This window comes from Gracilinanus agilis, chromosome 4 (genome assembly GCF_016433145.1).
Source record: "Gracilinanus agilis isolate LMUSP501 chromosome 4, AgileGrace, whole genome shotgun sequence".
Taxonomy (NCBI): domain Eukaryota; kingdom Metazoa; phylum Chordata; class Mammalia; order Didelphimorphia; family Didelphidae; genus Gracilinanus; species Gracilinanus agilis.
Genome location: NC_058133.1, coordinates 453,215,445 through 453,242,323, shown reverse-complemented (window position 1 = coordinate 453,242,323; position 26,879 = coordinate 453,215,445).

The following is a 26,879-nucleotide window of genomic DNA, read 5'->3' as shown; positions in this document are numbered from 1 at the left end:
TCACACATACAATAGAAATCTCACAGAGAGAATGTAGTAGAATATGGTATGTTTTGATTTGCTCTTGGACTCCTAAAGATCCTTCTGTGACTATGGATATCATTTTCATCATGAGTCCCTTGTAGTTATCTTGGAGACTCTTTGCTGAATGTAGTTTAGCCTTTTACAGATGATCGTCACACAGTATTTCTTTTATTTTCCTCTTGGTTCTACTTACTTCACTTTGCTCCAGTTCATATAAGTCTTGCCAGATTTTTCTGAACTCATCCTGTTCATCATTCGTTATGGTGCAATAATATTCCACTACCACCAAATACCACAACTTATTCATTTTCTCCCCAAGTGATGGATACCTCCTCAGTTTCCAACTCTTTGGCACTACAAAACAGTTGCTAAATATATTTTGGTATAGACACAATCTTTTTCCTCATCCTTGATCTCTTTGGGATATAGCCCAAGCAGTGGTATTGTTGGGTCAATGAGTACAAATAGTTTTGTGGCCTTCTGAGCCTGGTTCCATATTTCTCTCCAGAATGATATTAGTTTACAGTTCCACAAACAGTGTGTTAGTGTCCCAATTTTCCCACATCCCTCCATAATTTATTATTTTACTTTTTGGTCATGTTAATAAATCTGTAATGTATGGGGTGGTATCTCTGAATTGTTTTAATTTGTATTTTTCTCATCAGTAGTGACTTGGAGAATTTTTTTTATATCTATGAGTAGTATAAATTTCTTCCTCTGAGAACTGCCTATTCATATCTCTTAACCATTTTTTAGTTGGGGAATGAGTCTGTTCTCTATATAGTTAAGGGATGAATCATTAAAAAAAACCCTTAAGTTTAGCCTTAGAATCAATACTGTGTATTGCTTCTAAGGCAGAAGAATGGTAAAGTCTAGGTAATGGGGATTTAGTTATTTCTAAAAGTCACACAACCAGGAAGTATCTCAGATCATATTCAAACTCAGGATCTGCTATCTCTAAGCTTGTCTCTCAATCCCCTAAGCCAACTAACTGCCTCATCATTTTTATTATTTATAAAAGTAGAGGAAAAGGAGAAATACCATAGACTATTATTAGTGCTATATGTGGAGGAAGAATTTGCCACTCTCTGTTGTTTTCATTTATTTAGGAAAATTCCTTCTAAAAATATCAATATACTTTTAAAGCAAACTTCCTTTAGCTTCCTTCTTAATTATTCTTTTCTAATTTTAATAAAAAATCTAATCAATATATAAGTTGTCAAAATCAATATATACTAAATCACATACATTTAATCAAAATCTAAATAATTTTGTTGCTGCATAAACATTGATTTAGTGAGACACGACAGTCAGGGAATGTACCAAATAATGAGATGCAGAGATACAATTTATGTATGGTGAATTTTAATCATAGTCTTTAAATAATTATTTGCTACTGGGGGAAGATGTGAAGGGATGCTTCTAGAAATGCCAAGAGCAAATTCCCACTTCTAATTGGGAATTTTCTATATAGATTTTAAATATTCAATTTTATTTGAAAATACCTTATCCAGATCCAGTTATTATTGTTTTTTAATTGTCCTCTTTAAGCTAATCACATCATTGGACAAAATTCTTGGTTAATAGGAAAGTCTAAATACACAGTGAAGAAAGAAAACTGTGAGTTCTAGACATTTAAAATTTGTAAAGTTTCATTTTTAGATCAATATCCAGCTAACAGTTTATCTGGTACCAATGTTTCAAGCTTCTTAACAAATGCACCACTATTCAACATTTCATCCCCATAAGGCTTTGATCTTCACTAAGTTGATATATTTCAATTTTCCTTTTCTAATAATGAAAGAGTGGTAAAAGAACTATTTCAGGCTTCTGAATACAATAACAGATGTCATTTTTATGACTAAATGATGGAAAATTTTAAAAATAGATTGTTTTCTGGCTACCAAGTAGCTCGATAAGCCCATTTGCAAGGATGAGTTTAGTATATTATTATTGCTATGTATTAGAATTTTCCTTATTGCTTGAAAAATTATAGAGGAAATGGACAATGGAGACTGGTAGTAAAAATATCAGGTAAATTTATATCAAACTCCTAAGTAAAATTGTCACTTTTTGAACTAAATGAACATTTTGAAGCTTAATTAAAATAATGATAAGTGATGCATTTCTTCACAGTATTGAACCAAGTGTAAGAAAAACAGAATACATTGCCTAGAAAATCATATATATTTCATCTTTATAAATCTATTTTTGGAGAAAATGAAAAATATTTAAAAATTAAAAATAAATCTAAATGAATGAGATTCATGTTGAGTCATTCCAAAGTCTACTTGTCAGCAGATTTTATTGAATTCTTTCTTTGTGAAGTGAGCTAGGTGAAAGATATAAATACAAAAGAAATACCAGATATAGTAATAGCTTACATTTATGTAACACTTAACACTTTGTAGTTTATAGGTTTAAAACAAGAAAGAACATCAGAGAACATTTCACCTAGTTCCCTCATTGTTTATCTCCAGAATTCAAGTCTATAAGGTTTAATGAAATACCTAAGATCACTGAGAAATTAATTAGCAGACCTAGTATTTGAAAACATGCCATTTGATTCCTAACCTATTGGCCTTTTCCACTGAAACAGGCACATTATACAGCACATTCCTCACCAAAAACAGAATAAAACAACCAAAAAATCTTTTCAAAGAAGGTGATATATACAACATGTTAACATTCCTATTTTATAGATAAGAAAACAAACACACAAATTTTAAGGATTTGTCCATGTGGCTAACAAAAAGGCAGTACTAAGACTTAAATATGACTGACTCCAGGTCAATGTTGTTTTTATTATACTATTATCTTTAACAGATAAGTAGAGAGGAGTCCTAGTAGCTGTGGTAAATTCAATTTAAGCTGACCAAATTCAACCATACTCCAGAGATCCTGTTCTATACTCTATAAGATTTTGGGGAGACAAGTAAATCAAGTAATCTCTGTTAGAAACAATCTGGGGCCTTCCAGGTTAAGATGGCATCAGAGTAAAAAGCAGCTGCTTAACCTCTCCTAACCAAAACATATAAGACTCCTCAAGAGGACATAAAAACAAATCCAGACCAACAAAGGGACCACACAACAGGGTTCAGCATTGAAGGTACGTGGAATCGGGGCATTTCCATGCTCTAAAGGGGTGAAACAGCTCTCACTAAAACGTGAGCTGAGCAACCCCCTCCCCCGCACACCACCTACAATGCCAAAGCCAGCGCAAAAGAGTTAGAGCAAGTTTGGGGCACTCATTAAGTCCTTGGCAGCTCCAGGGCCTGTGTCTGAGAGCAGCAAGACTTAAGACCCCAAGAGGCTAAAGAACACACGGACTTTGAACACAGACCCTGAGCGCAGGCATGGTCGCAGCTGCAGATGTGGATTCTGAGCTCAAGTGCGGACCATGTGTGGGGACCCAGTGCAGAGTGGTGCATGACTGGGAAAGCAGCTCCCTGAGAGTGTTATAGGAGCTTTGGGCAGAGAAATAAGCAAAGGAACCACCAGGAGGCTTGACCCGGAGAACAACTAGACCTGAGACCTCAGGAGCCCAAAGAGAGCAGACAGACCCTGGGCGTGAGGATAAAGCTGAGAGGGTACTGGGCTAACAATGGCAAGCCAGAGAAAAGAACCCCAGAAGAGAAAGATAAAGAAGAAATCTCTAACACTCGACAACTTTTACACAGAAAAAATCCAGACAACAGAGCAAACAGCCGAGGAGAACAAACAAGTAATCATATCCAAACATTCCCCCCAAAATGAAAACTGATCACAAGCTATTGAAGAGTTAAAATCTGAGATTATGAGAAAGATGGTAGAGAACTGGCAAGAAAATAACAGTTTAAAAGGCAGAATTTTGCAATTAGAAAGTGAGGCTCAGAAATCAAATGAATTGATAAGCAAATTGAAGACCAGAAATGACCAGCTGGAAACCTTGAAGAATCAAACAGACCAGATTCAAAAGAAAACCAAAAAATTATAGCTGAAAACCAATCTCTAAAGGCTAGAATTAGGCAATTAAAAAAAGATGCCTCCAAATCAAAAGAATTGATAAGCAAATTGGAGACCAAAATCAAACAGCTGGAAAACAGGATAGACCAAATTGAAAAGGAAAATCAAAAGAATATAGCAGAAAACCAGTCTCTAAATACAAGAACTGGGCAAGTAGAAACCAATGATCTTTCAAGACAACAAGAAAAAATAAAGCAAAGTCAAAAGACTGATAAAATAAAAGGAAACATGAAATATATGAATGAGAAAGTGGCAGATCAAGAAAAAAGGTCTAGAAGAGATAATTTGAGAATTATTGGTCTTCCTGAAAAAGCAGATATGAATAGAAATTTGGACTCCATACTAAAAGAAATTATTCAGCAAAATTGCCCTGAAATTCTATAACAAGAGGACAATATAGACATTGAAAGGATCCATAGATCACCCTCTACACTAAACCCTGAAAAGACCACCCCCAGGAATGTAATAGCCAAAATCAAGATCTTCCAAGTAAAAGAAAAAATCCTACAAGAAGCCAGAAAGAAATGATTCAGGTATCAAGGAGCACCAGTTAGGATCACACAGGATCTGGCAATCTCCACACTACAAGACCACAAGGCTTGGAATATGATATTCAGAAAGGCAAGGGAACTGGGTCTACAACCATGAATCACCCCCCCATCAAAACTGACTGTATACTAGAGGAAAGTATGGGCATTCATCAAAATAGAAGATTTCCAAGTATTTGCACAGAAGAGAACAGGACTAAATGGAAAGTTCAATATCCAACCACATAAATCAAGAGAAACATAAAAATGTAAATAAGAAATAGAGGGGAAAGAAAGAAAACTCTTATTTTTAAATTTGCCTCTTTAAGGGCTTCGATAAGATCTAATTATTTGTATTCCTGTATAAAGAAATATTATGTGTAATTATCTGTAGTGAACTCTTTTCACTATTACAGTATCCACTATTATAGTAATTAGAAGAATTATTCACAGGGAGAGGTTCGAGTACTAAATGGTCTAAGGTGATAAGGGGGTTGGTGGGAAAGAGGGGGGTGAATAGTAGAGAACACCAAGAGAAACATGAATGAATAAGAAAAATAGAATATTCTCTTACACACAAAGAGGGCATGGGAAGGGGAGGGGATGAATACTATTATAAGAAGGAGAGGAAGAGAGCATTAAGAGGTAATATTTAAACCTTACTCTCAGTGGAATTAACCCTGAGAGGGAAGAGTAGCTATATCCATTGAGATAGTCAGAAGGGATAAACCAAGGGGAGCAGAGGATTGGGGAAGTCAAAAAAGTGAGGGGAGGAGAAAGGAGAGGGAATTCATTAGGCCTTAAAAATAAAAAGAAAGTAATAACAAGGGAGAGGGTAGAAAGGGTAGTAAGTCAAGTGAGGGGACAGAGGTTACTGGTTTAAAACAAATCACTGGTTTAAAAGGAAATAGCCTAAGAAGAAGGAGTAGAACTAAGAGAGGATACCAAAATGTTGGGGAACACATAACTGATAATTATAACTCTGAATGTGAATGGGATAATTGATTATACTAAATTAAAAAGCTTTCGTACAAACAAAATCAATGTAGTCAAAATCAGAAGGGAAACAACAAATTAGGAAAAATATATTTATAACAAAAAACTCTGACAAGGGTCTAATTACTCAAATATACAAAGAGTTAAATCAATTGTATAAAAAATCAAGCCATTCCTCAATTGATAAATGGGCAAGAGACATGAATAGGCAATTTTCAGATAACGAAATAAAAAGTATCAATAAGCACATGAGAAAGTGCTCTAAATCTCTAATAATTAGAGAAATGCAAATCAAAGCAACGCTGTGGTATCACCTCACACCTAGAAGATTGGCTAAAATGATAGTAGGGGAAAGTAATGAATGTTGAAGGGGATGTGGCCAAATTGGGGCATTAATGCATTGCTGGTAGAATTGTGAACTGATCCAATCATTCTGGATGGCAATTTGGAACTACTCTCAAAGGGCTATAAAAGACTGCCTGCCCTTTGATCCAGCCATGCCATTATTGGATCTGTACTCCAAAGAGATCATAGATAAAGAGACTTGTATGAAAATGTTTATAACCTTGGTTTTTGTGATGCCAAAAAACTGGAAAACAAGGATATGTCCTTCAATTGGGGAATGACTGAACAAACTGTGGTATATGCTGGTGATGGAATATTATTGAGCTAAAAGAAATAATAAACTGGTGGAATTCCATGTGAACTGGAAAGACCTCCAGGAATTGATGCAGAGTGAAAGGAGCAGAGCCAGAAGAACATTGTAAACAGAGACTGATACACTGTGGTAAAACAGAATGTAATGGACTTCTGTACTAGCAGCAATGCAAGGATCCATAACAATTCTGAAGGACTTATGGAAAAGAATGCTACCCACATCCAGAGGAAGAACTACAGGAGACGAAACACAGAAGAAAAACAAGTGCTTGAACACATGGGTTGAGGCGGACATGATTGGTGATGTAAACCTGAAACTTCCAAACTAATGCAACTATCAACAATTTGGAAATAAGTCTTGATTGATGACACATGTTAAAACCAGTGGAAAACCAGTGCATTGGCTATGGTGGGGGTGGAGGTTGGGGGGTGAAGGGGAAAGTAAGAACATGAATCATGTAACCATGATGATTTTTCTAAAAAATAAAAATTATTTAAAAAAAAGAAACAATCTGAATGTAGGTTCATTCATGGTGGGTTGAGAATGAATATTACTCTCTGAAGTTTCATAAGTAAGAAGAGTCAGGTAGTTCCTAGGTAAAAACTCTATATACTATACCCTACTTGGAAGTCTCATCTTTAATTAAGCTACAATACAATGAAAAAAAAAGAAAAATGACTTAAGAAGAAAGACCTAAATACTCAACTCATCTAAATTTAAATACTTTCCTTCTATTAAATATTTATCCTGGATATAGCTTACTTCATTCATATTTTATTTGTATGTTCCCTCTCTTATTTGATTTTAGCTATTTTAAGGCAGGAACTCTTTTACCTCTTTTTGTATACCTATTGATTAGTACAGTGACAGGCACATAGTAGGCTTCGCTTAATAAATTCTTATTGATTTGTTTTATTTTTAAATGAGGAGGAAACCTGATAAAAATAAAAGAAATTTAATTATGTAGAATTAGATATATAAAGATAGATAGATAGATAGATAGATAGATAAATAGATAGATAGATAGATAGATAATACAATTGATATAGATGTAAAAGTCTTCAATTAATACTGGAAAAGAGTGAGACAGTTCAGGTAGAACCATCAAGGAAGGCATCATGATGGAAGTAGATATTTTTATAAGGATCATACTTTTCATTTTCTTCATCGAACATATCATTCTCAACCTTATTGTCCCTTCTGACTTCAGGATTGATTATGTGGGAATTAACTAGATTGATAGCCATAAATCATGGTCTGGTACTTTTCACTTATATAGACAAGTGTTCTAGCTACATTTCTGCCAAATTAAACAATCCATCAATTTGGGCCATTTATGTAAAAATTGGTCCAAAATTTATCTTTTTTTCAGTATCATAGGATCATAGACCTTTAATTTTATAAGACTTTGTCAGCCATTTAATACAACATGAAGCTGAACAAGAATCATCTCTATATTATATATGACAAGTGGTCATGTCTCCTTTGTTTAAAGCCATCTAATAAAGTGGGGGGAAATCCACTGCCTACTAATCCAATCTTTGACATTTATTTCTACAGTGTTGGATTTGAAGTCAGAATACCTGAATACAGTGTTGCCATATATAATCTATGTGACCTTGAACAAGCATGAGGACTTCATATTTATAATTATGTAAATAATTATAAAGAGATAGGGATAGACAGCTGCATATTTTATATTTTTATGGTTCTAAATATTTAAGTTTGAGGATAAATAAGATTAGATGTGAATATTTGGTATAAAGAACATCATCAAGGTGGCAAAAATTCTTCTCCAATATGGTTTGACAATTTCTGGTCTTAGAGAGTGGCTTTAGTACTAAGAATTTAAGTGACTTGCTGAGAATCACACAGAAAGTATGTATCAGAAGCCAGACATAAACAAGGGCCTTTTAGACTTTGAACCTATTCTCAATCTTCTATGCAATATGGAATCCTCTAGGAATAACTATGAGCTCTAATTGTTAGGAAGTCCTTATTTATATCACATTCAAATCTTTCTTCTCACCCATTGATTGCTTTTCTTCCATCTAGGTTTGAAAAAAGAAATCAAATCCCTCTTCCACTTCATAGACTTAAAGGCTGCTTTCATGTCCCCATAAGATCCTTCTCCGTGTTAAACATTGTTAGTTTCTTCCATTTGGCATATAATGCATAACTATTACATTTCTAGTCACTTGGTAATGCTTTTACCCCAATTTCTTCCAGCTTATCAATGTACATCTTAAACCATGGAGTCCAGTATGGAATGCAATATTCTAGAGGGAGAATGACTAGTGTGACTTATGTAGAGATGATCATCTCCTTAGTCTCTGACACTATATCTTAATATATTCAAAATTTCATTGTTATTGGATAAAAAAATCTATTTTTGCCTTTTCTCTTTTTAATGAGATTATTTTAATAGTTTTCCCAAGTTGCTTTCAACTTTCAAATTCTGAAATTCTGTGTTTTTAAAAGCTTTTATACTATATGTTTAAAGAAACACTACCTGTATGTAGTAAAATAAGACAGTCAATTTACATAGGCTGATTTGACAGGTTCTAAAAAAATCCATTTCCTCTAAAATATTTCCCTTCATTGATTTGTCTTAAACTGTCATTATCATATTTAATCCATAAGCTTGGGGATAAATTACATGCTTGTTATCAAAAGGTTAGCCTAGACAAATTCATGAAGGCCCTTCAGGAGGTTGACTCTGAAGGAAATTTTCTGCTATAGCTGAGCTTGAAGACTGTCTTCTAAGTCACAGAGCTGAAAAGAGTGTAAATATGAATGACATCAGAGAGCTTAAAAGTGGTAAAGAAATGTAACCCTTTCATGTGTGTGAGGGGAGCCCATTCAAAAAACCATTGATATCTAATGAATGAATCTACTAACATTTAGTTATCATCTACTATATACTAGGTTCTGAGAGTACAATGAGAAAGATGAAATAGATTTTGTCCTCAAGAAGATTTTACTCTATCTAGTTTAAGTTGGCAGAATTAAGGATATACAACATATATAGAGAGTAATTACAACATAATTATGAAAAGGAAAGCACTAACAGCTAGGAAATTCAGGAAAGACAGCATGTAGTGTGTAGTATGCAATATATTTTGGAGGAGTCTCATTGGCAAAGGAAGGAGAAAGTGCATTCCAGGAATGGAGAAAAGCTAGAACCAAGACACAATGACTGGAGATAATGTCAGTGTCAGGAATGGTAAGTTCAATTTGGCTATAACATGCATGAAGGGAAATAATGTATAATACGGATGAGAAGGAAGATGTGGTACACGTAGTCAAGGGTTTCAAATGCCATCCAATAAATTTTGTATGTAATCTTAGAGAAAATAATTTTAATTTCACTCTTTGAGTTGGTACTCAGACTAATCATCATCACCATCATCCCTAGATTTGATATATTGGCTATTACATGCAAGGTGTTATGCTAAATTGTTTATAAATATTACTATTTAAAACTCAAAAGAAACCTGAAAGGGAGGTCCTATGATCCCTATTTTATCATTGAGGAAATTGAGTCATATAGAAGTTAAATCATTTGTCTAAGATCGCACTGTCCAAATTTGCACTCACATCTTCCTTACTCTAGGCCCAACACTCTATCCACTGCTCCAACTAGCTGCCATTCAGACTTGAAAGAAATGTCACATCAAAAGTCTGTGTTCTTATGGATTCATACACTTGGTTATTAAATCTTGCCCACAACAATGAAGGCTGAGCTCACATACTCCAGAGGAGAGCAAATATAAATGAGTCTCTAGACAACTAAAGATATTAAAACAACAGACAACACTAAATGTACACTATGAAATGTAAGGCCTTAGATGTGAAAGACAAACTTTGCTTAAGCTACAAATCTTCCCCATACTCACATACCTCTTGACATTTATAGATATGCGACTAGAGATATGAACCTAGTAGGCTTTTCTGAATCTGCTATGAAGTTTGGCCACTTCTTTGTCAATCAAAATTGGTGAGCAAGGCCAGCTCTGCCACTTGATCCATATCATGACTAAATGGAAGAAACCTACCTTCTCCAATACTGCTAGAAAACCAACCTTTACTTGTAGCTCCCCAAATTAAGTGTATTTTGCTTCCACAAGATATGGCTTGGGAACCCATTATAAAGCATAATGTTTATGCCCATTTATACAGGAAATTCAATATTTTACCATTATAAAAGGCAGTTAGCAATAACTTTCAAGAGCATTGTCTGTTCTTGCATGCATTGCTGGATGTACGACATCTGTTGCTAACTTCCGATTACCTGTTTATGATCATCTAATTGTAGATTTATTGCTAAGTCTATAAGAGACATCTTCTCTAATCATTTCATAAGTAACTATGCGCTTTGCCTTTGAAGTGTTTTGATTTGGTTTGCTTATTTCTTTTGCAAAACTGAGGGTGGAGAATGAGATATAATGCAAGTAGGCACTAAGAAAGCCATTGTCTATATTAGTAGTGGCAACAGCTGACATTGTGGGATTATTGCACTGAAACACAAGAATGCTTGCAGTTACCCAGGGAATTGGTATGCAAGCTAAATAGAGGTTGCAAGGAGAGTGGGTGTCCTTTATAGCTTTAGAAAACTGCTTTAAAGGTCACCTTTCCCTATCTGCCATGTCAAGATTTGAAAACTTGCTTTCCTAATGCTTTTGACACTCAACCAAGGCAACAGTGTTCAGAACTGAACATACCTATCCAGAGCACTTAGTGTTCAGCTGAGTGCAACAAGCACACAAGACCTTTTAGCTATAAATATATGCTGAACTACAGATTAAAATAGAACAATTAGTATTCATGCTTTTCTCCTTTTTCATCCCCAGATCTCAATTAATTAATAATAATTTATGCAGAATGTTTTAATATTCTTAAGTGATTAGAAAACAGAAATAACTAGGAAACTAAGAGAATTAGATTATTAAATCAATGAAAACTAATAATGGAAATTGGAAAAAATATTACAGTCTAGAAAAGATAATATTTAAGATTAGCTGACATTTTCAGTTCCATAATCTGAATTGATTATGTTGCTGCCCTGAATTGTCACTGTGGGTTAAACCACTTCCCCTGCAACTTATAGTAACCAAAGGAGCAATATAGAATTCAGTTCTAAAAGGAAATATGCTAAATCAAACACTTAAATAGCACATTATTATTTGCATATACTAAGCCAAAAAAGTTTTGTTATTTTTTAATGTATGTTATGTGTATGACATGTAGTTTATGCATATGTCCACCTAAGTTGTCTTTATGCAGGTCCTGAGGATAAATGAGTAAGTATCTGTGTTTACCAGTTACCAAAGGAGATTGTTCTTGCCTTGGAAGAAGGAAAAAATAATACACAACCTGCAACCTGTGTTCCTATCAAATCTCTGAACCATTTTCTTTAATGGCTTTCCAATTCTTTTCATCCCCATCAAAACTTTTATCACTCCCTTGCTTCTTATTTTCTCAGCTGAGAACTTTGATGTACATTGCAGAAAAAAATGAGGCCATTTATCATGAACTCTTTTTTTACTTCTCTCTCCTTATGTCATGCATATGTCTTCTGCCATTATCTATTCCTTCACTCCTGTTTCACATAAAAAGAAGTCTTACAGAATACTCTTGCTAGTATTTTGGTGGTTAAGCCCATGGACCCCAGTGATTGATTTGGGAAATACTGATGAAATCAGGCCAAGATGGAGAAGAAAGAAACACTCAATTTCTACTTATCACACTCTAAATGACCAAAAAAGAACAAATAATTCCTCAAAATTAATATTAGAACAAGCAAAACGAACAGAAGGGATGAAGCAGTGCTCCTGCCTAGAACCACTTGTAGAGACAAGTAGAAGGAGTCATCACACTAGTATACAAGGAGAAAACACTGAACAAATGTTCTAAGCAGCACTCAGACACTATTTAGCATAAGCAACAAGGGAAAGAGCATTTCTGGCTCAGATCAGCTTCAGCAGGGTAAGAGTGGAAAGCAATGTAATATAGAATAAGCAGCAGTGGAAGGAAAACAACCCTGTATAGTCCAGCAGGAAAAGAGGCTATGTGCACCCCTGCAAAAGTAGCAATCTGAGGAATTCAGTCCAACAATGTCCAACCTCTGCAGAATTAGACAGAATAGAATTTTAATCAGCTGACTGAAAATCTGTAAACCTCCCTATGGCAGGCCAACCAGACTACCTCTGCAGAATGCCTAATCTAAAACCAAGAGAGCTGGGCCAATTTCAGTCAGGGAACAAGCCTGAGATATTATTCTCTTCACCACAGGAAAGGAGATGAACTTTGGCACACAGACAAAATCAAGGGGAAAATAGTGGCCCCTACATGAGCAGAAGATAGAGAAAAAAACTGAAACTAAAAAAAAACCTCAGCAAGAGAGATGATGAAAATATGAGATCAGAAGAGGATAACAGTACAACAATAACACCATTTAACTCTTCAAAAGAAAATGTGAAAGGGTGTCAAACTTAATATAAACCAAAAATATGCTTAGAGCTCAAGAAAAGGAGAGAAAAATAAAAAACAGAAGGAAAAAAGAGACAAGAAAATGATAGGAAAAAATCAACAGCTTAGAACAAAAATTTACTGAAGGAATCAGTTTCCTAAACGTGAAACACAAGAGATCAAACAGGAAAATAACTTCATAAAAAAGAAGAAAATACAAAGACTCAAAGAAGAAAATGACCCTTTAAAAATAAGAACTGAACTAAAGGAAGTTATCAACTTCAAGAGACAGTGGGAATTTTTTTTAAATCAAAAACATGAAAAAAGAAAAGAAAATTTGAAATTTTTCAGTGGAAAATAAAACTGACATAGAAAATAAATCCAGGAAAGATAATCTAAGAATCATTGGTTTGCCTATGTAATTCAGTGTTACTTGCATTGCAATATCACCCCAGGCAATCCTGTCAGTTATCAGAATGGAATTCTGGGTGGCAGGTGCTAGATGCCAGGTGCTAACCTGCATTTGGACTGTGACTATATAAGGCCCTACAAACCCAACCTTGGGGTTCTGTTTTCCCTTGACCTTACCCAGACGACTTGCTTTCCTTGACTTTTCCCCCTGGGCCCTGGGTGAAGGGAGGTGGATCATGGTTAGGGTCTTAGATAGTGTAGCCTAGTGGTTAGGGCCATCTCTAGAGCAACTCAACAACATCATAGGTGTATCTAGCTAATCAAATAACACCAAGCCAGAGTCTAGATATCTCTGGCTGGGGGCTGGTTGCCCTCAGCCTGTCAAGACCCTTTAGGTCCTTAGCCAGCACCTGCCAGTTGCTCCTAGTAACAACTTAGCAAACCTAAGCCCTCTTAGTTTTCCCTTTCCAGATCAAATAAATCCCTTAGCATGAATCTGTGAGTTCCTGTGATTATTCTAACACCTTCAAGACTAAGGAGACTAAAGGGAGGATATAATTTTGAGAAGTAGGGGTTACCGTGGAAGTGAAAGCTAAACCTCCATTGTTGGTAGAAAGTTGAGCCACAGTTTCCTGCTGGGCTCTGCTCTCACCCAATAGGGAATCAGTTATCTCATTGGGGGGGGGCACTAACCCAACATCTTAAAGGAGCCTGCAGCTAGCAGTGGAGATTCACTGGGCAGCACAGCTGAGGCTGTTCCCCTCTGATAACATCAACTCCATCCGCCAGGTACTTTAATTACTGGCTCCTAGACCCCTGGTGACCCCCTCATTACCATCTCCTCCTATCCCCTTATAACACCTAAAACTAAAGATCAAAAAAGAACTTGGAAAATGTATTGAAAGAAAATACCAGGGATCATTTCTCCTATATTCAACAAGAAGTGAAAATAAAAATTGAAAGATTCCACCAATCACTTCATGAAAGGAATCCAAAAATTTAAAATCCCAGTATATTTATAGCCAAATTCCAGAAATCCCAAACCAATGAAAAATACTAGAAGTTGCCAGAAAAAATCAAATATTGTAGAACCATAAGCAGGATTACACAGGGCCTCACAGCTTCTATATTAATGTATCAGAAGGTATACAAGATATTATTTTCCTCAGTTGTCTCAGTCTCAGATTAGTCACTCTACAGAGGTGGCCTGGTTGGCCTGCCATATGAAGTTTTGCAGCTTTTTGGTTGAACTGATTCAAGTTGTATTCTGCCCAATTCCTTAGAGAGTAGACCTAGTTGGACTGAATTCCTCTCATTGCCACTCTTTCTGGGGTACACATAGCCTCTGCTTCTGTTGGACTATGGAGGGTGGCTTTCCTCCCACTGATACTTGTTCTGTATTGCATTCATTCCTACTCTTACCCTATTGAGGCAAGTCTGAGTTGGCTGTGTTATTTCTCCTACCACTTGTGCTGATTAAGATCTGAGTTCTAATAAAGCTTGTCCAACATTCTCTCCTTGTATCCCAGTGAGATGAGCTCTTCTTCCTGACTCTCCATATTGTTCTGGGAAGGAGCACTGCTTCACCCCTTCTTCTTTGGCTCTGCCTATTCCAGTATTTGTTTTAAGGAATTTTTGTGTTCTTTGGTGGTCATTTGGAGAGTTATTGCCATGCTTTGAATTTTTATTTTAATTTGTCATCTTGCCATGACTACTTTAGCCTTCCCCAATTCAGTTGCAAGGGTCCATGGATTCTATAACTGCCTCCACTGCCACTGACTTTATAAGTTGTTAATTATACTTTTCTCTTTGATACTCTTCTCTATAGTTTTTTTTTTCAGAACATCATTCTCTTCTAGTTCTTCTCCTACCTATCTGACAATTCCTTAGACTCAATTGCTGAGTATTTATTCAGGTTAGTAGGAAACAATAGAAGAAAAATACAAAAGATTGAAAAAATAGAAGAATATTTTAAAATATCTCACCATTTCAATAACTTGTTAATGGATATGCTTGTCTCTCTCAACTCCATGTCCATTCCAGCTGCTAATATGATTTTATTAAAACATGTCCACCCATGTTCCTCTCCCCATGCAATAATCTCCAGTGGTTCTCTATTGCCTCCATGATCAAATATAAAATCCTCCATATAAGATTCAAAGTCCTTCACATCTTAGCCTCAACTTTCCATTCACAGTCTTCTTACATCTTGCTCCTAATCACATAATCTGATCCATTGACATTGGTCTCATTGATCAATGGACAAGATGCTCCATTTCTCAGCTCCAGAAATTTTATTTTGCTGTCCCTTGTGCCTGGAATGTTCTTCTTCCTCATTTCCACCTTCCCTAGCTTTCCCTAAGTTCAAATTAAAATCATAAAAGTCTTTTCCAACCCTACCTAATTCTAATGTTTTCAAATTATTTCCTTTTTACCCTATATATAATTTATTGTAGAAGAGTATGGGGTATTCAGGGAAGACTAAAACCTCTGGTATAAAATTTGCCAATTGCTTTTTAGGGTTTATCATCCAACTTTGGTGTCTACCTTTAACCTAATTCTCATCTGTGACTCTAAGAAATTGTAGCATGTGCATTGACCTTATTAAAACCATCACAGAAAATAAAGGTAATTGATGGGCCTGAAATCCAATGGTGACTTAGGAAAATGTCTGTCACAAGCAACTTGAGATTTTTCCCAATCGGGCAGATGAGAACAATATATTAATATGACCATGAAGACAGTTGAAGCAGGCATTGTGGAACATTTAAAGCCTAGTCCTGTATCAAAGACATCAAAATCATTCTCTAAATCCTGGACCATTGAAGTCATTCTTACTTTTGTCTTCCTATTGAACTTTGATGATTCTAGAAGAGAATGAGTCTGATGATTTTGTGCCCTTCTGTCTTAAACCTAATTCACATAAAATCACATTGTCATTCATTGTGATATCACTGGCCTTCTTCAGAAACAAAGGACAAAAAATTTTTTTTGCAAAATAAATTGTTTGCTTGTTGTCTCCACATTGAGTGTAAGAACAGTGTTTTGCCCTTTTTTTTATCCCTAATCCATGGATAATGCCTGGACCAAAATAGGCAATTAATGTTTATTGACATGAATAAATGTTTATTACATACTAGAGTTTGTTCTAGTCTCTGGCAGAGCCAAAGACAAAAAAGAAATAATTTTAGAAATATAAGAATTTTTTTTAATTTTAGAGTGGGAGACATATGCCCATATATGCATACACAAAATAACTGTATATACATTACATATAAAATTAATAAAAATTGAGAAGTGCTTGGAGTTAGGCATGTCAGCTAATTTAAGAGATGAAATCTGAATCAACATATACTAGAAATTCTAAAAAGAAAAGGTAATGAGGAGGATTGTAAACATAGCAAACAAGTCATACAAACATACAGAAACTAGGCATGGAAAATCATGTGTAAGCAATAACATGAAGTTCTTTTTGGTTGCATTAGATGGTACTTCATACAGACTATATAATTATAATGAAAAGAAAGATTAAAGGAAAGGAATGAAGAGAATGAAGAGAAAATACGAACTATTTTTTTTTAGTTATAATGAATGTGTCATCAAGGACAGGAAAATCATCCCACTTGGATAGTAATTTAACTGTATCAAGTGTGCTTAAAAAAGACATTATAATGGCACTAAAGAGGAAAAAAGGAAGAGAAAAACAAATAACTCAGAACAATTATATAAATAATTCAAGCCAAAATGAGAGAATTGTGAATTCATTGAGAAATTTTTTATAAAGGTATGTGAAGTAACCAGATTGTTTTGATGATATTGTTTAGATATCAAGAGTTGGACAAGAAGGCCTCCAAAACCTTGGTTAGATCTTTTTGGTGAACTTATGGGAGAGGAGTAAGAATTATTCAGGGTGGTCTAACAAGAATGGGTTGTGATTTCCAGTGTTAGAGGTATTTTCCCAAATCCATGAACAGAAATTCTTGAATATTTGAGTGTAACATCATAGGATAATAATAAACATGTAACAAAATAAAGTAGCATATTATAATGTAATCTGACAACATAACACAATACTATATAATGAACTACAATATAATATATACTATAGTGTGTAATGTATTTGTAGAATCTTGTGACATTTTAAATTATAACTGAGAGGAAATGTGATATATCAGAAAGTGAAATAGATATGTATATAAATTTCAGAGATGGTCTTTATAAACTATAATTACTATGTGGAACATATTTTGTTTCTTCAATTTCAATTTATCTATTTATAAGATAAGTATGATATTGTTATTTTCATTAAAATTTTACTTTCACAAGTTTTCTGTGAGGAAAACATTTTGGAACTTGTAAAATATTATAAAAGAGAAATAAAAAACGCTACGTTAAATGTAGTTAAAATTTGTGCTTGATTCCTGTTGCGGCCCCCTACTCTGGCTTCTGGCATTAGGAAACAAACAAAAAAACAAGCAGATAATGCCTTGGGTTTTCTTGTTCTTTGAAGAAAAAAATTTCCCCATTTTCTTACTGGCTCTATGAAGTATGAGTCACTTGGATCATATCCCTTCATCTCTGGTGCTGATGCCTAAAGGAAAAATTCAAACACTTAAAGGAAGAAGATTGTTCATTTTTTTTTTTGCTTTGTTTTATTTCTATTTTTCCATAGATTTGATTTTCAAAACTAACCATATCCCTCTTATGGCTATAGCTTCCAGTTTTAAGATACTGCCTCTGCTTCCCTCTTTAAAAAAAATCAATTCCCTTGAGCAGCCCATTTTCCCACAAGCAAAACTCAGTGTTTCATTTGTTACAACAACACCTTTTTCTTGAGTTGGTCCCACATATGGTCAGTCCCTGCAAGATCTTCCTTTGTTTCACTATATCTGAGGATCTGGTAGCTTTACATTAAAGATGGTGGAGCTTTGGCTTTTTTGTTAAATGATAAAGTAAGACAATTTTATTTCACCACCTATGCTTTAAGCAACTTTTAACTTTTGTTTTGAAGTGTAGGAATAGAGGGATTAATATATATGTTTTTGCTTTTTCGGACTCAACACAAGGGAAAACAAATTCCCCATCCCATCCTCATTTTAACAGTGGCAGTCTTTTTCAGAATACTTGATTATTGAATCAAGTATGAAAACACTTAATTAAACAATAATAAAAACATATTTGGTGAGCTTGGACCTTATATTTTGCTTCTTTCTAACACTATTGCCTAGTATGGTGATGGCAAACCTATCACACGCATGTCAGCGTAGCCATTTTTGATGATACGTGCCCACATGCAGCTGCATACAGAGAAGTATGGGGTCGCATGCTGAGGATGAAACATTTGCTGTAGTGGAGTGTAGACACACTGTGCACTACAGATGACAATTCTACCTATATTAATTTACCTATTTTGGTTCCTTAAATACAGTTATATATTACAATTATACATTTTTATTATTTAAACTATAAATATCACAAAATTATGTTGTTTTTTTCTCTAAGTGACACATCACCCAAGTTATGCTTGGTTTTTTGGTGAATTTTGACACACCAAACTCAAAAGGTTGCCCATCAATGGCCTAGTATATTGATGTATAAAGAGAAAGTGCCCAATGAATAGTTCATAAAATTATTCAATTTTCTTAATGATAAGGCAATTCAGCAGCCATGTAATCTAACATATCTTTTAAAAAGATACGTTTTCTACAATACGTACAAAAATATTTATCTGTCTTCTGATCAAAGATTTCTGAAGAGTGGAAGCCCATTACATTCAAAGGCAGACCTTTGCTTTATGCAATCTGAAATGCACATGCATTTCTCTAAGTTTTAAAAGTATTTCTCCACATCAAGAAGAAAGTAAGGAAGGAAGGAAGGAAGGAAGGAAGGAAGGAAGGAAGGAAGGAAGGAAGAAAGAAAGAAAGAAAGAAAGAAAGAAAGAAAGAAAGAAAGAAAGAAAGAAAGAAAGAAAGAAAGAAAAAGAGAGAAAGAAAAAGAGAGAAAGAAAGAAGGAAGTGCTTTCTGTTGTGAGGGTTTATTTAACAATTAATTAAGTATTAAGGTTGGACCTAGCAGGAAGGGCTGGAGCATTCCAAAATGGAATGAAGGAGTAGGAAGTGGGCTTGTGCTCTGAGAGACTCCATTAGTGGTTGGACATAACTGTTGCTAACCCTGCAAGATCTCAGAGTTAGGGAAAAACTGCATCCTGATTCCCTGGGATCCTGAATGGTGGAGGCTTTCAGCAAGTGAACAAGACCTGCAGAGCTGCTCCAAGTGGGGAAGGTTTGGGATCTGGTGGACAGCATTTCAAACTCACTCTCCCTACCTGGGTACCTTGGATCATCTGGTGGAGTTGGCTCTTGGCATCCTGTGACCATCCTTGGATTTACCGTAAGACCCCAATTGCCCTTTAGCTGTGCTGATCAAACCTGGCTGGAACCAGGTTTGAAGGAGCCTTCTTTGTGATTCCAGTACTGCTCCTTTGGGCCCTGACTGGCTTAGGTCAATTAGGGTAGAGTAGTTAAGTCCTTCCCTGGCCCCTGTGTTTTGCCCTTAGGTTTTCAAGTGTAGAAATCCCCTAACCCATCCTTTATTTAGTTTCCCTCAAATAAACTGCATAAACTTTACCTTTGCCTGCTGGTTCCATAGACCCTGGCCTAGCATCAGCTGGGTGTCCATTGGGCCAACTGCCATTTTTGTGTCTGATAAAACAGTGAACCCTGGTCTCCCTATCCTGGTTGGTCCTGTCTCTCCTTCAACCCAGTGAGCACTCACAAACCATTAGGTTATATTTTAACATCCCTGGTGCCCCACTTTTACATTTCCAACATTGAACTATCACTTTGGAATCTACCTTCTCAAAACAAATAGAACAAGTTCATTACCTTTCCACTTGACAAATTTCCAAATACTTAACATCAATAAATATAACAATATAGATATTTTCTTCTGTGAATATTGACCAGAGCTTTCAAATATGTAGCCTTCAGGCCTCATATACCTTAAAACATTCTTGACTGTGATTGAAATTAGATAAAGATGTGATTAAATATTTAAAGAAATAAAAAAATAAAGATAATACATTTCAAGAGCAAGTAAATGTGGGGTTCAAAGGGATCCTTAAATATGGTTTAGTGTAACCACCTTGACTGCTTGAGCTTAACAGCACTGATTAAAGTCCACCACTACATTGGAAAAAAATAACTTGGAAACTGTCATGGTCAATAATTTAAACAATCCTAATATTTATCTTTCCAAATATGGCTATGCTTTTCTTTAGGAAGTCCTATAGTTATGCCAACTGAGTGCATTATCATTGAATAAAATTAATTTTAATAGAAAGAAATAAAGTCTTTTACTTAGTTTCAGAAAGTGAAATTCAAAATTACATAATGGGGAAGGCATGGCTATGCAGTAATCTTTAAACAAATAATTTATTGTCATGTCTTATTTTTACATTATGAACAATTACAAGTTTGCTCTCACTCTCTAAGAGGTCACTTTTAACACATGTAAAATTAAAATTAAAATTAAGATTAATATCCTAATCTGAAAATATATGGAACATTCCTCATTATGACACCCACTTTCACTTCTCCAGTTAAGTAATAATGAAAAGAAGTTGATTTTCTCATCCTCTCACACCCATTAAAAAAAAAAGAAAAGAAAAACAAATTGCCTCTAATGAATTTTCATAGTCACATAAAACAGATTACTCCACTGGCTACCTAAAGAAAGTATATATATATATATATATATATATATTTTTTTATTTGTACCTTGATCAATTATCTCTCTGTTAGGAGATAATAGTATGTTTGATCATTATTTCTCTGGGATCCTAAATGGTCATTATTTATTATAGTTTTTATTGTTTCAAAGCTATTTATCTTTGCAGTGTTTTTGCTATTGCATAATTTATTCTCCTGGTATTGCTCATTTCATTCTTTTGAGACTAACAATTTTCAAAGTCGTTTGTTTTGTAATATTCATGTTAGTATATATATGTATATATATATATTTTTTCTTTTTCTGTTCCTCTTGTTCTGCATCAATTCCTATAAATCTTTCCACATCTCTCTGAAATCTATTTCCTTATAACATTCTACTACATTTATTTACTCAGTTAATATGAATTTAATAAGCATCTAGTCTATGCTAGTCACTGGATAGGAAAGAAAGAAAACAACAGGCTGTGTTGTCAATCATAATATCCAAAACAAAATATATACAGATAAATATGAAATAATCATCAGAGAGAAGACTAACATTAAAGGGGAATAAGAAAATATCTTCATAATTGATAAGATTTTACTTGGAACTTGAAGGAAGCAAGAGGAAATGAAGAGGGATATTTTTCTAGAAATAGTGGATGGCAAGTGAAAACTTCCAGATTTGGAAAGATAAATGCCATCTTTATGGAACAGCAAGGCTGCCAGCTCATTCACAGATTCAGATAATTGAGTTTTTTTCCCTTCCATGATACAATAACATGTTGGAATAAGATTTTTGTTCAGGAATTTGAAACTCCAATCCCTCACTTCTTCTGATCTTTACCAACTAATCATCCCAATAGTAAATATACTCTGCTCCTTTCCCTATCTTAACCTCTTGGTGAATCAGTTCAACTTCATATTTTACTCTTCTCTTGATTCCCTTGCCCCATCATCCTGTTGTCAACCTTGCACCTCCAAGGCCTTGGAGGACTTCCACCATTCACTGTTTTTGTTCTGATTTATATGAGTTGGGGAAAATTAATTGAAAAACAACAGTTGATCGAATGTATTGATTGAAAATCGGTTGAATGAATTTAGGACTAATTTATTTTTATAACCTCAACTGTGTCCTTACAGTGGTCAGACAATTCTTTTCTGCTCCATAATTGGCTCATTAATTTACACACTAAAGTAATTCTTCCAAACATTTTTATCTGTCCTCATATGTCTCTTGTTTTCTGCTATCCCCACACTCTAGACTGAGAACCATGCATTATATTTTATTCAAAAGATGAGTCTATTACTTATGATGAAAAGTACTATCCGCCTCCATAATGTATGGGGGAGGGACTGATGAAGTCTGAAATGCAAAATGAAACATACTTTTGGAAATTTCTTATTTTTATTTTCTTTTTGTCTGTGTTTTCTATTGTAACACAGCTAATATACAAATATTTTCCATCAGGTGGTACAGTAGATAGAATTCTGAACCTGTAGTCAAGGACCTGAATTCCAATGTTACTTCAGACACTTAATAGCTGTGTGACCCTATTTGGCTCATTTTCCACATCAGTAAAATGAACTGGAGAAAGTGATGATAAACTACTTCAGCCACTCTGCCAAGAAAACTCCAAATGGAGACATGATTGAATTGGACATGACTGAAAAATGACTAAACAAGAACAATAACCCAAATTGTCCTCTGAGGCCAGCATCTATAGACTCTATGGTGACGACCCCTTCAATCTCCAGTTGTGGGCTAGAGGGAGTCTCTGGAGCTAAGGCCACAGCTGACATAGTTGCTTTCAGGGTCTTATAACCAGCAGATACTAGCGGTATCCTCAGGGATGTAAATTCTAGGGTTCAGAAACAAAGTGAGGTTGTTGGTCCTGCCCCCAGGGGCTGCCTTGCTGATTTCACTTTATTTGCTCTGGTCCTACACCCCAAGTAATGCTGGGGTAGAATTGAGATCAGGAAAATCAGAAACCTTCCTCCCTAGTTACCCCCTGGTTGTTGAGCTTCACTCCCCAATTCCTGTCTCTTTTTGCTGCTTTTAGCATAGATTCTGTGTAGTTATTTTTTGATAGTTTGTGGGAAGTATTAAGAAGGCAAGGATTCTTAATAACCTATGCTACCATCTTCTCACAATGCATCTAGACTCACTGCTATCCAATCTGTTTCAAATCCCTGATCCACAATACTAATTCCATTGGGTTGCCTCTGTGGGGAATAAAAATAGTTAATTTGTTCTTCTCAGGGTGGACATTCATCCTAGATCCCCATTGGGGAATGAAAGCCTATTTAAGGTTACAGAATAAGACCTTAAGGACATTTCATTATTGCCACAGACCCAGTAAGTTGGGAGGCCTCTTATCTCAAGGAAGAAAACCATTAGGCTATACTACTTCCTTATATCCTCAGAACTTTAGGAGCCATAGGAGTCACTTCTGAGGACATGGCTACCTCACCATAATATTTCCCTTCCCTGATGGAAGCTTGTGATGAGCTCATGCTATGTACCTTGCTGTTTTCTGTCTGGGTAGACTTTCATGCTTAGATTGTATATCCAGCCCCCAGATAATGAGATATCAGACTGAGGGGGTAGGGGACTTGCATTAGGAATCTATATAATGTTTGTATCTGTACTCAGGCATTGGCATTGCCATTAGTGCAATTGTCTCTTCCTCATGAGAAAGAATAAAGACTGATTCTTATACTATCCACTCTCTGACTCCAGATTTATACTTGTAATTTGGGTAGGTGATCATTTTATTTTATCCCACTCACTTCCAATTTTCAATCCTGGATTACCAATTGACTTTCATGCATTTCGAACTGTATATTCTAGAGATGTCTTGAATTCAGTATGTTTAAAATGGAAGCCGTTATCTTTTCTCTCAAATATTTCTCTTCCAAAATTCATGATTGAAGGCAAGCCATTCTTATAGATCTCAAGTTTGTAGCCTCATCATCATCATAATCACTCCTCTGCCTACCTCATTCACATAACCAAGCAGTAATTAAAACTTCCAATTTTATACCTTGAGAACATTTCCCACATCCCATTAATCGTCTCCACTTACATTGCTACTACATTTCTGAGTTCAGGGCCTCACACCTTATTACAATATCTTATTTAGTCTTTTTGAGTCTAGTTTCTCAGGTTTCACACCCATTCTAAATATTTTTACCAAGTAATTTTCATTGAATTTATGTCAATCCAACTTCATTCAACTTCATTGGATTACTACTTCTACAGTCAAATATAAACTTGTCAGTTTGTCTATTAACCCTATGTACCGTGCCCGGATCCTATCTTCCTGGCTTCACTGGACATTGATTCTGATTCCATACACTTTACAATCCACCCAAATTGTCATTCCTTCTTTTCCTTATTTGTGGTCCTCTGTTTCCTGTTATCATGCTTTTAGCATTCCCTCTGTATCCAGAATATATCCCCTCCTTCCTCTACCTCTGAGAATCTGATTCTTACTTTAAGGTAGAACTTCCCGAAGTCTCAAATACTAAAGTCCGAACTCACAAACTACCTATATTTAACAATTTAGTACATGGGCATATATTAACTTTTGTATTGATGTTTTACACACACACACACACACTCACGCGCGCACGCATATTTGTTGCCTCTCTGCTCACTGCATATAGAGATTGTTTCATAATTTCTAGTTGTATATTCATAGAATAGAAAAATTAATGCCTTCCATACAGTAGCATATATGCTTAATAAATACTTCCTCATTAATATATTAGAAATATAGACCTTGTGATTCTATAGAAAGGATTATATGAATATCAACAAGGTCAAAGACAAAAAAAAATCCTATATATACCAGAATTTTTAGACAATACTTTTTATAATTGTAAAGAACTAGAAATGAAGAAGACATCAATTAGAGAAGAAATAAAGAAATTATGAAACAGTGAAATAATGCAATACTAACATGCTTTTCATTCTTTTTTATTTTGTTTATTTCCTTAGGAGGGTGTTTTTGTACTAGAAGAAGCAGTGGAAAAGTGATTTGATATCCAAAATAAATAAAGTGGTAGGAAAAAAACAGACCTGAATGATTCCAAGTACCCTCAGCTAGTGGAAGAAATAGTAAATATGATTCTGAGGTAATGTTGGTGTTTGGGGCTTTGTATCCTGAAGCTACTGTATTTTTACCCATGCTGTTCCCCAGGTCAGAAATAAACCTCTGTCTAACCTTTGGTTCTTATAATCTTTATCTTTTTTTTCAAATTTTATTTCATATACCTTCTTCAATAAGAAGATTTTTTTGAGATAACCTTCACTGTTAGTGCATTTTCTCTCTATTTCTCAGGTTATCATCTATATATGTATCTTCTTATGTGTAGTATATACCCTACTTAATGTAATCTCTTCGAGATCAGAGACTGCTTGAATTTTGTCTTATTATTCTCAACATCTGGAGTAGGGCCTTCCTATGTCAACAGTAGATGCTTAATAAATGTTTAAATGGATTGAAAAAGTACTTCAGTATAGGGGCAAAAGAAGGAACCTTACTTTCAAATGACAGAGAAGACTCAAGTGTGGAAACTCTAAGGCATTTAATGTTATTTGAATAAAAGAATAAATAAAATAATAATAATAATAAGGATGATAATGATATCTAGCAATATTATAGCACTTCAAAGTTTGCAAAACATTTTACAAGTATGAATTGATTTTATCATCACAATTATTCATGGAATTTTACAATATTATTAGAAGTATCATTAGAGCCTTTACTCTGAGATTTCCTCATATAGTATACATGCATGTGTACATGTATACTACATATATATATATATATATTACAGATAAATACTTATTTTCATATTGTGTACCCCATTAGAATCTAAAGTTCTTGAGGGCAGGAAACACATTTTGGGTTTTTGCTTGCTTCTTTGCTTCTTTGACTTGCTTCATATCCTCAGCATTTAGCAGAGTGGTTGGCATTTAGGAATTAATAAATGCTTTTTGACTTACTGATTGGCATCTAGGAAAGGAGGTGATACTCCCAAAGAGAGTCACTTATTATGAACATTTCACTAGAACTAATCTGATTTTCTTTTTTGGCAGGGCTATTAAAATGAGAGATCAGGGGAATGAGGTAGAAATAATTCATCCAAATCTTAGCAAAACATTTAATAAAATCCCCTGTGCTGTTCTTTTCAAAATTATAGTGAATTGTAGGCTAGTCAATAGGAAAATTAGGTGAATTCAGAAGTGTGTTAATGGTCAGACCAAATAGAAATAATTTGACATTAACATGGAAGGAGGATCCTATTAGACTATCTTGGGATCCATTCCTGTCCTTCTGATATTTATTATTTTTATCAATGATGTGAGAGACATTATGTTGTAAAATTTGGATATACACTTTGAAGACATAATTGGATGCTGAATGACTTTCATTACTCAAAAATGTCAGGTAAGAGCATATGTTAAAATCAAATTAGATGACATTGAATGGAAAAAATGCAAATTTTTCACTTGGGTTTGAAAAAAAATCAATTTTATGAACCAAAATAAATATATAGGAGACATAACTATATGGGAGCTTATGTAAAAAAAAAAGATCTGGAATTTTCATCAAAGCATAATCCTAAGTGTTAGCATAACATGATGCATAGAAAGCTAGCCTTGGAGCAAGGAGGACTTGTTCTAGAATTGCCTTTGCTATATTTATTGCCTATGTGTCCACAGGTAAATGATTTAATCTGTGTGTACTATGGGACATTTTCTATAAATTGTAGACAAGGTGATTACAGGGTTAAGTTTAAGAGATTTCCCTCATTCAGGGAGTTCCCTAAACTAAAGTAACTACAGGTCAAGTATTTATCACTTCACCATGTTCAATATGTGTTAGTATGATAAGACAACCAAAGTTATCACAATCCTATGAAATATTAAGAAAGGATTGTTCATCAATCTGGAAGGGAATTGGAAAGGGTGAAAGTCCAACTGTTCCCTTATTTGCTCAGGCCACATAAGGAATATATATATATATATATATATATATATATATATATATATATATATATATA